The 15,500-nt window shown below is 42.5% G+C and overlaps 1 protein-coding gene across 4 annotated transcripts in view; it reads left to right on the top strand.

Moving 5' to 3' along the window:
* POLA1 (DNA polymerase alpha 1, catalytic subunit) overlaps positions 1–15,500 on the top strand; it is a 299,996-nt gene that overhangs the window by 101,410 nt on the left and 183,086 nt on the right. The gene's annotated exons all lie outside the window — the stretch shown is intronic.

Raw genomic sequence — 15,500 nt, forward strand, 5'->3', positions numbered from 1 at the left:
AGCGGCCACGGCTCACGGGCCCAGCCGCTCCGCGGCATCCCTTTTCTTTAAGATGCAATAGGTAGGGACAAGGATATTTAAATGATGTTGTCAGAAACCATTTGTCCCATTCCTCTTTTATCAGCACTGCCTTCCCTCCCTTTTAATGTCATGCCCTGCATGGACCCTGAGCTCCTTCTCTCCTTCTTAGTTGGACCCAGCTGAAGATTTAGGTAGGCCTCCAAAGAGAAGATTTTAATAGATCAGTCCATTGGTGTGGGACTTGGTGTGATTGGCTCAGTCATCCTGTTTTTATATTCCTGCATGACAACGCTTGATAGCTGTTCCTTTCATTGTCAGAAAAGGGAAAGCTGCTTACTTGGAGGTGACCACATTTGTCTTTTAAGTTCCTTAAGAGCAGTGAAACTCCTTTTATACTTCCCTCAGTGCTCAGCCCATTGTAAATGCTTGTTGAATTAGTGGATTTATGGAGGGTTACTCCTAAGATGGCAAAGAGAAGTGGTAGAGTGAGATAGGCAAGGTTATATTTAGGAAGCCTTGGCCATGCAGTGTTCAGTCTTCTGAGTGACACATGATATTAAAAGGCCTCTTGTGTTCAAGAGGGTTGACTGTAGAATTAAGAAATAGAGGAGGAATTCAAAATACTGGAATGGGAGCTGGAGGTAACAAGAGAGCAGGAGTACTGTCTCTTTGCTGGAGGAAGAGTCATGCTGCTGTGGCCCGATAGTAGGCAGGGCCAGGTAGATCTGAAATGTCCACCAGCCAGCCTCATCAGCATCGTTAAAAGAATGTCTGCCATCCAACTTAATAGCGAATCTTGCAGATTTTTTAAAAATCAGCTTTCGGCTTCCCTGGTGGCACAGTGGTTAAGAATCCGCCTGCCAGTGCAGGGTATACGGGTTCGAGCCCTGGTCCGGGACGATCCCACATGCCGCGGAGCAACTAAGCCCGTGCGCCACAACTCCTGAGCCTGTGCTCTAGAGCCCGCGAGCCACAGCTACTGAGCCCACGTGCCACAACCACTAAAGCCCACGCACCTCGAGCCCGTGTTCTACAACAAGAGAAGCCACCGCAATGAGAAGCCCGTGCACCGCAACGAAGAGTAGGTCCCGCTCACCGCAACTAGAGAAAGCCCACGCGCAGCAACGAAGACCCAACATAGCCAAAAATAATAAATTAATTAATTAATTAAAAAAAGAAAGAAAAATCACTGTTTTTAAAAAAAAAAGTTAATGATGGGTAAGATTCCTTACAGACAGCCAGTGAACTAACCAACCTTTGGAATTTCCTAATCAAAACCATACACTATCTCTGTAATTATAATCATAGTGGTCATGGATTTGTTAAGGCTCATTTGTTTTTTCTCCCTTCACCTATGACTGATGGTTGACACTAATTTTTAGGATGCTTAGTAAAGGGTTTATAAGTGACATTGGAGCCAGCAAAATGAGTCACTCCTCTCTGGCAGTCTCTTGGGTAAATCGAGCATAGCCATGGGTATGAAATATACCAGGCAACTGTTTACTGTAGTTTTAAGACTGATTCAACATAAGCATAAAATCTGTCCAAGTTTGGAAGGGAGGCTAATCTTTTTGGGGCTGTGACCCATTTGAGAATTGGGTGACAGCTGTGGATTCTTTATCCAGAAAAATGTTCACATATACACCAGTACAGAATTTTATAGACCATGAAGGAGGTTCACAGACTGAGCCATAGCTCATAGAGGAAGTTTGTGCAGTTGAAAGTGCATCTTCAAAATTACATTGTTAGGGACTTCCCTGGTGGGTCAGTGGTTAAGAATCTGCCTGCCAATGCAGGTGACACGGGTTCGAGCCCTGGTCCGGGGAGACCCCACATGCCGTGGAGCAACTAAGCCCATGCGCCACAACTACTGAGCCTGCCCTCTAGAGCCTGCAAGCCACAACTACTGAGCCTGCGCTCTAGAGCCCATGAGCCACAACTACTGAGCCCACGTGCTACAAACTACTGAAGCCTGCGTGTCTAGAGCCCTTGCTCCGCCACAAGAGAAGCCACTGCACTGAGAAGCCCACGCACCACAACGAAGAGTAGCGCCTGCCCGCCGCAACTAGAGAAAGCCCGCGCACAGCAATGAAGACCCAACGCAGCCAAAAATCATAAATAAATAAATAAATAAATAAATAAAATTATGTTGTTATATTTGGGATGGGTTAAAACATCTGTTTTTGAAATATAAATTATAGAAAGTAATGTGGCAAAATATTGGCAGATGGGGATATTGCAGAAAAGAGATTTTTTTTTTCCCTGTGGTTATTTATTGAGATCATAGCAGAATCTTAAGGGATAGGGAATTGTGAGGGGCTTTGTTTGTTTATCAAACAAAAAAAAAAACCTGAGGATTGTTGGCTGGTTTTGCCCTGTCTTTTTGTTGAGGCAGAGGAGCGTGGAAGGTAAGCACCTCATCCCTTGCAGACCTTGTGCCTCTTAACATGGAGAGCGGCCTGTAGACAGACCCACGGAGAGGGGAGCTGGCGATGGGCAAGGAAGGGAGGATGGAAGCAGATGGGCGTGGCGCACAGGATGGAAGGAGAGAAATTTCTTACGCATTTGCCCAGGTTGAATGCAATGCCCTTTTTTTTCTTCCTGTTTTAGTTCGTCTTGACATCTCCATCGAACAGACACATCGAGAAAGGAGATTTTCCTCTTTGCCAGAAGTTCTTAGAAAGACTTCGCTGGTCTTCAATGTCATCTCCTTTGGGGTTAAGGAGAGCTGTTCTTTCCGAACTTCTTGTCGAGGGTTCTTGTATTCCTAATGCTTTATCTCAAGCTAGCTTGTTTTCGATAAATCCCTAAAGCAGAAGGTATTTTGTTCAGCTATCTAAGCACGAAAAGCAAGTATGTAATGCTGTAGTACCAGCGTTGTGGTTTTTTTCTCCTGCACGATATATTAACTAAGCAGAAAATTTAAAAGAACAAAGACAATAAAAGTAATGTTTGTTAGTGGTAGTTTGAGATATTTCAGGAGAGATGAGATGTGAAGAAAAGCTATGCCGTATTTAGAAAGCTCCCTCCAACCCAACAGTATCTATTGAAGTAAACTTGATGACAGACTTTTTTCCTCTTCATGAATCATTGTATTCCTATAAAAGCGAAAATTCCTCTTCATCTAAACAAATGGCTTCCACATCTGTTTTCTTAGTTTCTCAAAAGGGTGTCTTCGGCTTGCATTTTTTTTTAAAGTGTTTATCTGTTTAAAACGGAATATCGTCAAAAGCAGTTTATACATCAAAATCCAAGTTGGTCTTCAGCTTCTAAGAATTAGTCAAGAATGATCTGGTGGTGATGGTGGTTGTATAGGGAGAAAAGAAAACACATTTTGTATTCTGCATAGGTAAGTTCTCCCTAACCATCCTCTTCAAATTTCATTGATTTATATTTAATTTTACATGCTCTTTTGGTCTTGGGGGCTGATTGAGTAGGTAACTTTGTTATTGGTGGCACATCCCAATATTTTAATGCTCTGGATTCAGAGTTCTGAACCTAAGTATTTTCCAGATTAGTAGCAGGAGAGTTAATCTGTTAGTCCCGTTGACTAAGAACTGATCTGTAGTTAGATTTTTTTTATTGTTGTTGTCCCGTAGTCAGCTTTCTCCCACCAAGTCACTAAGAGAAACACACTCAGAACTGGTTTGTAAAACGCTGCTGTATGCCCTTTTCTAAAGTGCTTGTTCAGTTATCCATCTTGGGTGAGTCTGCGCACCCTCACGGGTTTTGGTTTTGTCTTTTAAAATCTGTTTTCTCTTCTTGTGTGACAGGCCACCATGCCCTTGAGACCATCCTGCCATTTAAAAATAAAGAATGAGAAGCAGCTGAAGTGCTGGCTCGTTTGCAGCTGACAGCAATCTGATCTACTGCTTGGATTCTTTTATCTGGGGACCAGACATGCCAGTGGTTTGTGGCTCGTCCTAGCCATGCCATCTGCAGTCACAGGGTTTAAGAGGGTGGGAGGAGAGGAGGTTGTCTCCAGGGGAAAGAAAGGTTTTTGTTTTTGTTTTTTGTATGTAAAGGTCAGGGAGAAAGGCTGTAGCTCGGCACATGGGGTCCTACAGCAGGTCGCAGGCTCCTGGCTTCTTCCCACCCAGTGGAATTTCTGGGCCCTGATGGGGCGCTCTTCTTTCAGGAGGTTCCGCAGGCTCCTCCCACCCCCAAGCTACGGCTGTCTGTTCTGTCAAAACAGTGGCTAGCTTTGAGGTCAAAGGTCTATGAGAACTCTGAGATATTTGATGTTATCAAATCAGTGACAAAGGCAATTGATTTAATCACTTATGACTTAGTTTTTCTCAAAGGGTGTGGAGAATATTGTTTGGAAACAGGGGAACCCTTCCCCCATCACTCCTTTTCTTGGCTGACCATGAACCGGAACTGCTAACAAATGGAGTCAATCTTGACATAAGGGAGGAGCCCCCCCCGCTCCCAAATGCAGAAGAGAGGCAGGAAAAGGATGGTTACGTTGGAGCAATGGGAGGCTCTTTCCTGGTGAAGTGAATTGATTGATGTTCCGTCTTCCCGTTGAGCCCACCGTCACCTCAAGGAGGGGAGCCTCCGCAGAGGTTTTGCTTGCTGTTTCTTGAGCCGCGGCTGGTAGCTGCTTTGGTTGCTCATGAAAAGGCAAGGTGCTCCCCCTTTTTGACCTTGTTCAAAGGCTTAATACAATTATTTGTGTTAGGCGCTAGCCACCTGTTGGGATCGTTCTCATTAAAGGTCAGCGTGTGGTGCCTCGCTGTCTGACTGTGGCAGCCTGCGTCAGATTTGCCAGTGGCGACTGGTTTGTGTGACACCTGCCAATTGTGACAGAAAGAACGGAGATTTGATAGATGGAAGGGAAAGGAAGGTGCTGGAGGAGAAATGAAGGATCAGGAGACCCACGGAGCACCATTACTGGGGTTGGGGTGCCAACTTGCCTCGTCTCCGTTTTCTCCTGCTTCCCCATCATGAACTGTGCCGTCTGTTTTGATGGGCTCTGTTAGTGTCTGCCCACTGCCATTGCTTTGATTTATTCATATATTGCATCTCTGTTGAGCATTGGATTTCTTGCATCTGAAACTCGCCACATCTCCTCTATTGAGCATCCTTGCTGCCCCCTGCCTCCCTGTGGTCTCCACTGAGTTGTCCACAGGCATAGCATATTCATCAGCTACAAAACGCTCTGCCTCTGCTCCCCTTCCCGGATTCCCTATCTCAATGAGTAGCTGCCTCCCCAGTTGTTAAGCCAGGAATGTGGGTATCGTTCTTGACTCCTGTCTCTTCCTCGTGCCCCAAATCCAGCCAGTTGCCCAGTTTTGTAGATTCCACTTCCTAAATACCCGTGACTCACTCTCTCTCTCTCTCTCTCTCTCTCTCTCAATCTCTCTCTCTCTCTCTCTCTCTCTCTCTCTCCAGTGCAATGACTATTATGTTATTCAAGCCTCATTACTTCTTCCTGGGCGCTGCCCCTGCCCCCACTCCTCCACATGTATTCTCCACAAGTTTTACAGCCAGAGAGACCTCTTTAAACTATCAATCTGATTCTGTCTCTCCTTAAAAGTCCTTACTGTGGCTTATGAGGCCCTTCACAGTTGGGCCTCTTTCCTGCCCTCTCCCAGCTTTCCCAAGCATTCTAGCCTCAGCCGTACTTTATATTTTCTTCTTGTTGCAAAAAACAAACAAACAAAAACTTAAAAAAATTTTTTGAAAGCTTTTCTTCAATCACCATTGAGTTTCCCCTCTGTCCTTTGGATCTTCACACTCTTCCCCTGTTCCTCTTATCCTGTTATTCTCTATAGCTCACCTTCCCCTTATTGACAATCTGCTTTCATGAATTTTCTCTAACTCCCACCCCAGAGGCCCCTATTATGTATGAGTATATATTTTTTTCAGTTGCCTATTTGGTTCTCTCCACTAGATATTACATGCTCTAGAGGGAAGGGATCTGATGTCTGAATCACTCACCTTTGTGTTCCTTTTACCTAGCACATAAGAACAGCTCAGGAAATACTTGTTGATGAGTGAACGATAACTTCTTTTCTGAGGTTCTAAACAAAAAGAAAATAACAGGGCTTCCTAGAATTCATATCAGATTCTTGAGCCTTGGCCAGATTAGAAAGTAGAAATGCAAATGAAGTTCAGAAGTAAAGGGGTTTTTTTAATTTTTCATAGCAGTGATTAGCCAAATCTTTTATAGCTTATATGTTGATATTTTGTCCTCTCCATATTCTGCATCTCCATCCTAAATGACTTTTCTCAACTTGGTATTTATCTTTCTTTCAGAATTTTCTGAGTTCTTCCCAAAGAAAGCATAGAGGATGATGGGACAGGAGAAAAAGTGTTTGATAAATGGGAACACATTATTTGATTGATCCTTAAATGTAGAGAGACATTCTGGAGGCGTGCCTGAGTATGTGTGCAATGCATGTATCTCTGGACAGGTGGACACAATCACATTTCCCCAGAACGAGACCATCTTTCTGAAAGATTTTTCTTTGTAGTGGGAGCCCTCCATATTTTAATCATAGCTAGCTCCTAGAATCTGTTTTCTGAATTTCTAATAAAAAGAGGGTGGGCACGGGACACCATTTTATAAGAAATAGAGTTGCTTTGGGAGGGCATGTAGGAAGTATGGTCATTATAGAACAGAATTTAGTGTTTAGCCTTGGGACTGAGCGGGGGAACCCCGTCCCCCCCAGGTATTGAGCTTAAAAAGCTCTCCCTCCTCTGACCTCCCTCAAGGCAGAGAATAATGAAGGACAGCCCCATGACTATCTTGTCAAACACCAGTCTTGAGCTTTCTGGAAATCAACAATGCTTCCATCAAAATGGTGACAGCAGCGCCTTGGTCACTCTGCAGCTTGAGGTTGTCCTCCGACCACCAGCTAGGTCCTCTTCCACGGCTGAGCTTCAGGCCAGGTGCTTAGTAATGACGAGTGGCAACCTGTGAAATCTGATATTTGTGGGGGCCGGGAGCTCAGAGTTTGTTAGTCACATTTTCTCATGACCTCAGTTATAAAGAAAATGTTGCAGATTCTGGAAAATGCTAATGTCCTTTTTAGCCATAAGTATTATCTTGATTGCAGTGCTTCAGAATTGCCCAACTTCATTATCTGAGCATAGCCAGCCTGACGCCTTCTTCTCAAATAGACAATTATGATCAATTAAGCACTTTCAGGCCTTATAGAATACTTAATTTTATTAGTCAATTATTTGTGCTTTGAAAGAGTTAATGGTAGCTACCCAAGCCATTATTAGAAATTAGAATGTCCCAGAATAGAAAGGCTATTTCCTTTGTGTATGGCACTGCAGTGGAAAATGCCAAGCATAGTTTTTACTGAGTTAAAGGGTGAGGGAGGGCGGGGAGGGGGAGAAAGTTACATGTAAATCATTTAGCCATTAACCTAATGGGTGGATTTATAAATCCTATTACTCTAAGCCCTTTTCATTTCCACTGAGGCTTGGTGCATGCTTGATCCCACTAATGTAAAATTCATTCCGTCTAAGTGATTACTGAAGTAAGACACTTTGAGTCAATTTTCATCAGGTTGTGCGAAACTTGCCTGAGTGCCGGTGTTCACTACAGTGCGGACATAGTTTGGCCGTGTCTTCATTAGCCCCCCCCCCCCAGATGAGTTATGTGAGGAGTCAATCAGGGAACCAAATCTTGGTGCCTTTTGACATGTCTGTGTTTTTCTGTGAGGGAAATACATTGAAGGGGCCGAAAATACCCAGCTCCAAAGCAAGAGGCAAGACCTTTGGGTGGGGTTTTTCTAGTCTCATGGACATTACATGAATTCCAGGAAATCGGAAAGCTCTATTTTTATGGCTAATTGGAACATCTTCAGTGATACTTATACTTAAATGAATCGAAATTTCAAAATTGATGAAATACATGGACCCTTTTCCTAGAAAAATGCATACAGGCACACATTCAAATTTCTCCTTACAGTTTCGGGGATTTTCAGATTTCTTGACCTTAGGTTAATATCTCCTGCTCTAGTTTCAATCTTGTTGTCTGAGGGATTTTTTTTCTCCCCCTGAGAATTTAATATTTAAGAATGTAGGCTCGTACTTGAACTCTTGTGTCTGTGAGTAGATTTGGCTCAAGTTTGCTTTAAAGCCAGCTCTACAAGCTCTCCAGGCTCCTGTGTCAGGTATAATCCCACGTATGGCAATAATGCACATATATGCAAGTGAAACATATAAGACGTGAGTTTCTAGACTGGAAGTTGGAGTGGAGGAGGAATAGAGCATAAGAATGTTGTGAAAGGAAGGTGTTTTTTTTGTTTTGTTTTGTTTTTTTCTCGGTACGCGGGCCTCGCACTGTTGTGTCCTCTCCCGTTGCAGAGCACAGGCTCCGGCCGCGCAGGCTCAGCGGCCGTGGCTCACGGGCCCAGCCGCTCCGCGGCATGTGGGATCTTCCCGGACCGGGGCACAAACCCGTGTCCCCTGCATCGGCACGCAGACTCGCAACCACTGCGCCACCAGGGAAGCCCTGTAAAGCGGATTTCTAAAAATCCACAAGACGAGTAAATATTTTGGGGCAAGAAATTAGAAGACAAGGGAGAAGTTCACTTTTCATTTCACATATTCAGCACCGTAGTTTGTGGTTTTTTAAGTTTTTTAGATCAAAATTAGGGCCCTGTCAGATTTTAGGGCAGTAATTGAAAGATACTCATAAATATCATTAAATGTGTCTGTTGGGGAGGGGAAACCTTTCAGAAAGCTTTGTTTAGTCAACGTGTTTTATATTAACATGTTTTAGATTCCTTACACATGAGCTATCAGAAGGTTAGGTTGTAAATTAAGGATTTAAAACAAAATCAGTTTATTTGGAAACAGGAGTTGTATGGGAGAGGTACACTGTTTCAGCCAAGTTTATAATTAACGGGCCTTTATCACTGGGGTAGAAATTCATTTCTCTTGAGTGAATATTTGTTTATTTAACATGCATTGTATTTGAAGGTGGGATTAAAACTGATTTACTGTTCATTTCTTGCATGGAAAGAGCTGGCATTTAAGTGTGTGCTGTGTGTGGGTTTAATAGCCGCTTTCTGTAACCAGTTTTAGGGTCCTGTCGTTGTGGAGGTGCATTTATCAATCCATGGCTTTGCTTCTTTTCTTCTTCTCACGCTGGACCACTTGGGTTTGCCTCCTTTCACTAGAGCCTAAGAAATAAATATGCATTGAATTACTGCTACGTGCCAGGCATTGTGTTAGGTTTAATGGCAAAGACATGATCTCTGCTTATAATTTGCCTTATAGTTTCTTAATCTTACCTTTTCTAATAGAGTTGTATGCTGTGGTTTACACAGAATAATTTTGGGGCTACATTGGACTGACATTCTCATTAGTATCATTGGATTGGGGAGGCCAGAGAGGCTTTTCTGGTGGTGTGAAGTTCCTTGCAAAATAAAGGAACTTCATGTTTTAGTTGGAGGGGCCATTTATTATGTTTGGAGCTGGTGAAGGTTTGGGGGAGATGGTTGGGATTTAGAATGAATGCTTGTGGGACAGACAATTGAATATAGGCCTGGATAGAGAAAATGTTGAGTTATCAGTATAATATTACTGATTCTCAGCCAGGGGCAGTTATGCTCCTCAGGAATCATTTGGCAACATCTGGAGAAAATTTTGGTCACAACTGAAGAGTGTATGTGTGTGTCTGCGCACACATATGTGTGTGCATGCATGCTACTGGCATCTAGTAGGTAGAGGCCAGGGCCAGCCTCCCATGACAAAGAATTATCCAGCCTAAATGTGAGTAGTGCTGAGGATGAGAAACACTGGGGTGTGTGTGTGTGTGTGTGTGTGTGTGTGTGTGTGTGTGTGTGTAGATGTGCATGTATTCTCCCGGAGTGGGGGAGCAGGGGCATCTCAAGACAAGGTGTCAGATGTTTTATATACTGTAAATGTGCCCACCCACTTAAATGAAGTGCATAAAGTTATATGCAGACAACTCGTGAGAGCTTACGTATTTCTAGTTATTTTACGACCACGTGGCCTTCAAAAGCAACCTAGAATATGGCAATATAGTCTTATAATGATAGTTGTGTTTGTTGGATATATTAGTGCCTCCTTCTCATAATACTAAAGAAATGAATGTGGTACAAAGTCAGAGCAGCCAGATATAAGGAAGAGATATTGCTACTTGTCAAACTTGGATTCTAGACTTTTAGATCTGGGAGGAATCCCAACCTCTTAATTTTATAAATGAGGATGCTAAGACCTAGAGGGGGAAACCAACTTGTTCGCAAATCACTTAGCTAGTGATTGGCAGTTTTAAACCAGCACTCAGATTTCAGACCCCTGACTTTTAAATTTTTTTAACTCGTATTTGTATAACGTTTTATCTTTGTAAAGCATGTTTTCAGCATACAGTTCTTATTAACCACCTAGCTCTGGGAACTAGGTGGTAGTATTATCGCAGTTTTAAAGAAGGTAAAGCTAAGGTTTAAAGGCGGCAGAGAGCCCAGTGTCATGGGAATGGTGGAGACAGAAAGTAGGGTGCTTATTAAATCCATAGCCCTTGCTCCCTGAACATCTTAGAGAGAAGACACACATCTAAGAATAACAGAGAACAGGAAAATAGGAAAAAGGCAATCTAATTTAATGAAGATGAAATAAAAGATGTATGCCAAGCAGGAGAACTGGGTAACACCGAGTCCTGCTTGGAAACTGCTGAAACTGGGAATAGGGAAAGCTTAGATAATGGTTGGATTACCAAATATCATAATATTTATATTTCTTCTACTTTTCTCTTCCCCATCCTTCAAAACCATTCATTTTGCTACCCCTATTATGCTAATGTATTACAAAAAGTTTCCAGTTTATTTCTAATTTTATGTCATCAGTAACAGAAGAATCCTAAAGCCATTTGAGATTTCACTTGTCATTCTGTTCGTGCGTTATTTGTTTCGAATTTGACCTTCACCCAGCATTTTCTTATCTTAGAAGATTCCCATTTTGTTTAGTTTCTGCATCAGATATCAAAGTGGGTTTCTTGTTAGTAGATATTACTATAATAGATGTATGCTTTTGGAGTAAGAGCTTGAAATTTTATTTTTTTTTAACTGTGGGAAGTTGGTGTTTTCTCTCTCATTTAGTATTAATAAGTACTGTTTGGGACTTCCCTCGTGGCACAGTGGTTAAGAATTCGCCTGCCGATGCAGGGGACACGGGTTCGATCCCTGGTCCGGGAAGATCCCACATGCCACGGAGCAACTAAGCCCGTGCGCCACAACTACTGAGCCTGTGCTCTAGAGCCCGCGAGCCACAACTACTGAGCCCACGTGCCACAGCTTCTGAAGCCTGTGCGCCTAGAGCCCGTGCTCTGCAACAAGGGAAGACACCACAATGAGAAGCCCGCGTACCGCAACAAAGAGTAGCTCCCGCTCGCTGCAACTAGAGAAAGCCTGCGCACAGCAATGAAGACCCAACAGAGCCCCAAAAAAAAAAAAAGGCACTGTTTTAGTCTGTAATACCATCTAAAATCATTTTATAACCTTTGAATGCATGCATGGCAAGACACTAGTATTCTGTTCTAACAAAAAATAAAGACCCTGGCCTTGTTAGGAGAACCTGTAACCACACACCTCAGTTGTAGTTGGTCTTAGGTGGCTGCTGTTGTTTATCCTGGCGTGACAAACATGCTTTGTTCTTAGTAAACCGCATCATGGGTGTGTTCCTGAACACATTATTTTCTTAAGGAAGCAAGTTTTTGAAATACACTTCACATTTCCTTTTTAGTCCCCACCATCCTTCGCCAGTCTTCAGAGGCTCAGACTGGGGCTAAAACACCTTTTCGTGTTATTTTAATGACTGCTCTCCCCACCCCCAGCCCCACTCCTTTCCTGTTTCCCCCTCCTCTTTTCCCCCAACGGCACTGCTCTGCAAAGCCTGCAATGATTGATATGATGGCAGTGCTGTCATTCTTTTTAACCAAAAAAAAGTCATTTTTGTTCTAGTTATTTTAATAGAGTCCCATTAAAGATGTATTGCTGACTGAAATACCGGCATGAAGGGCTCTCGCTGAGCTGAGCCCAGGAATTAAGAAGTCAGGAAATCGGCTGCTGCATTGCAAGAGCCTTGTGTGACACCGAATCTCCTGATTGGGGAGATCATTACTGCTATTATGACTCGACTTGCGTAGGAATTTTAAATTCCATCTGAATGTCAGTAATAACCCTCTTAGCAAATTATCCTGAATAAAATCACGAAGGCATTTTATATAATAGGTGTTGAATTACTGGATAGATTTGCTAATTAAATACTCTTTGTTCTGCTGCAGTTGACATTACAGGGTAAGATCTTGAACAATTATTCTCAACAGCTGTACTTTGTTAAGGGAAAAATTAACCACAAAGTTTATTTTTTTACACTTGAAGTTGGCAGATTTTTGAAATGTGCTTGAAAAAATTCCATCATCCAATTGGTAATGAGTAGATAAATATGCAGGTGTTGCTGTGAAATCAGATAACTGCAGACTGCCTTATTAATGAATTTAGCAAGTCTTTATAGCCCTGTGTTCTAGCTGCTGGCACTTAGAAAGTGATTTTCTGTCAGAATGGGTAGCTTTAATATTAGGCTTGTCACTTTGAAGTGAACTTATGAAGGGCATCTTGTAATCACTGTACGTTGTGTCCAGTAGACCTTTCAGGATACCTGTGGCTTTTTTCTTATGAAGGGCTTGTAATCACTGTACGTTGTGTCCAGTAGACCTTTCAGGATACCTGTGGCTTTTTTTTTTAATGCATTTCCTTAATGGGGAAAATATCTGTAATGTATACGTTTTTGATCATTGGCTGCCAGAACATTCATGTGGTATGGGCCTTTTAACAAGGCAGTGAGACACAATGAAAAGAAAATGAGACGTAAGGTCCAGCTTCCAGATCAAGCTGTTGATTAGCTCTGTTACTTTGGGCAAAATCGTAGAGCCTAGTTTTCCTCATCTGTAAAATGGGGTTTATAATACCGCCTACTCCTCAGGGTTATTCATTCAGCATTCTACAAAGATTCATTAATAGCTACCATGTACCAGGGCCTCTGCTAGATAATAAGGGTTTGGTAACCCACAGGAAAGATGGTGGTTAAAAGTATTGTCAGAAATTGGTACAACCTCTGTGGAGACCTGTTTGGCTATATTTATCAAAAATGTAAAAACACACAACCTTTGATCCAATAAGCCCTCTTGTAGGAGTTTATCTCATTCCTGGCAGATTGGCAAATTACCTGTATACAAGGATTATTTATTAAAGTGTGTTTATGCAGGTAAGGATTAGGAACCACCTACGTTCATTAATAGAGCACTAGTTAAATCATCCTTGAGTCATACAATGGAATACTATGTAGTCGTTAGAAAAAGAATAAGGCAGCTCTTATGCAATAATCTCTAAAATAAAGTATTAGGTGAAAAAAGCGGTTGCGGTATGTATAGTCTTTATAGTTTGCTTAGTTTTCTATCATTTTTTGCAGAGCATCCACTGAGAGGTTTCTGCCACCAAAGGGGAACTCATTTTAGTAGCAGCCCTCAGATTGTGTGTGGAAATGGTTGTGAGTTGGTGGAAGGACAGCAGGAGGGTGGGTGGTGGATCTGAAAGGTGAACGTTGCCACTTCATGTTGGAGGTGCACTCAGGGATGACATAGTAGGTTTGGTTCACAGTGCAAAAGGAGAGCAGAAGAAATCCGTTAGTGCATATGTGGAATTAGAGTCAAAGGTTGACAGATTGCTCCTGAGGGGGTATACTTAGCAGGGAATGCTTACCTTGTGGGGTTGTCCGTTGTGATGAGGAAAGCCAAGCCTAGCGAGGTGGAAGGGGCAGAGGGTGAAGAGAACTCGTGGTAAGTAGTTTTGTCCTCACTGTGATTAACTTGACTTGGGTTGATCTCCTTATTGCCCTTTTCCCAAAGGAATTGTCAGGTATTCTCCCACAGTGCATTTCCCTGTAATTTATATGTTAAGAAATGAAGATGAATTGGAGGAGAGTGAATTTTTTATGAGTTAACTGGATTTTCGTGTCTAGTAGAAGAGTGATTGGGATTACTACGAGACCTATCAGTCAACTAGCCAACAGTTTTTCGAGTGCCTGTTAGATGTGAAGCGCAAACATGTGCTCTGACCTCCAGGAGCTTGTGGTCTAGTTGGGTAGGGGACAAACTGTCAGCTAAAAACTGTTTCCAGGGACTTCTCTGGCAGTCCAGTGGTTGGGACTCCGCCTTCCAGTGCAGGGGTGCAGGTTCATTCCCTGTTTGGGGAGCTAAGATCCCATATGCCTTGCGGCCAAAAGGCCAGAACATAAAACAGAAGCAATATTGTAACAAATTCAATAAAGACTTTAAAAAAATGGTTCACATCCCAAAAAAAACTTAAAAAAAAAAAAACTGTTTGTAGAATGGGATTACCATGATTATCTTAGTCCAGTGGTCCTTAACCCTGCCTGCAACATAAGAATAATCTTGAGAGCTGCTTAAAAAAAATTGCTGGGGCCAGCTCTTGGCTTTTTTTTAAAAAAATATCCCCAGGTGATTCCATTGTACAGCCACTATTGAAACCATTGGTTAGCCTGCTCAGTATTCACCACCCCCAGGGCAGGTGAAGGTCGTCTTTCCCAAGAACATACGACACTGAACTCATGCACAACATTGGGAGACAGTACTACAGAGGAGGCAGGGCAATGGAAATGGAACGTAAGGGGTAGATATAAAAGATACTCTAAGGCCGGGATTTACAGGGATCTGTAATATAAAGGACAAGAAGGACAGAAACAACACCATGACGTTTGAGCTTAGGTGACAAGAAAGACTCTTGGAGGTAGGAAAAAGAAATATAAATGAAGTAAATCTTCTATCTGGGTCATTGGAAGAGTGACTTCTGGTTTAGACTGATGCTTTGAAAGATGGATGCTTGTCTAGAAGCAATAGCGTGCAGTGACTCAGGCCCCACGCTCTGGAGTCAGAGCGCCTGGGTTCGTATCTTTGCTCTGTCCCTTACTAGGAGAAGTTAATTCTCTTCTCTTTGTTTTTTGCATCTAACAAATAACGGTATTAATAGTGGCTGTCTTGGGGCCCTTAGAGAATGAAATGAAGAAATGCACGAGATGCTCATCGCAGAGCATCTTGCCCATATATTTTACACATACACACAGATACTGAGTGCTGAGGATGTTGTATTACTCCTTTGAAGAGGCCTTCATTTGTAAAATGCTTTACTTCTGATCTAGTCCAAGATAATTTATGTCTCTTTTTATTTACAACTACATTATAAACTGTATGCCTCTAGTCTTACAGCTGCATAGGCCTGGGGACAGACCTACCTACAGATACTATCTACTATATATGTTTCTCTTTATTTACTGAATGTTTATTGAGCCCCACCTTTGCACTGGGCACTGTACTAGCTCCAGGGATATATAGTAAAGATCCACATATATTTTTTTAACTTTTTTTTTTTTTTTTTTTTTTTTTTTTGCGGTACACGGGCCGCTCACTGCCGTGG

This window comes from Physeter macrocephalus, chromosome 21, assembly GCF_002837175.3.
Source record: "Physeter macrocephalus isolate SW-GA chromosome 21, ASM283717v5, whole genome shotgun sequence".
Lineage (NCBI taxonomy): Eukaryota > Metazoa > Chordata > Mammalia > Artiodactyla > Physeteridae > Physeter > Physeter macrocephalus.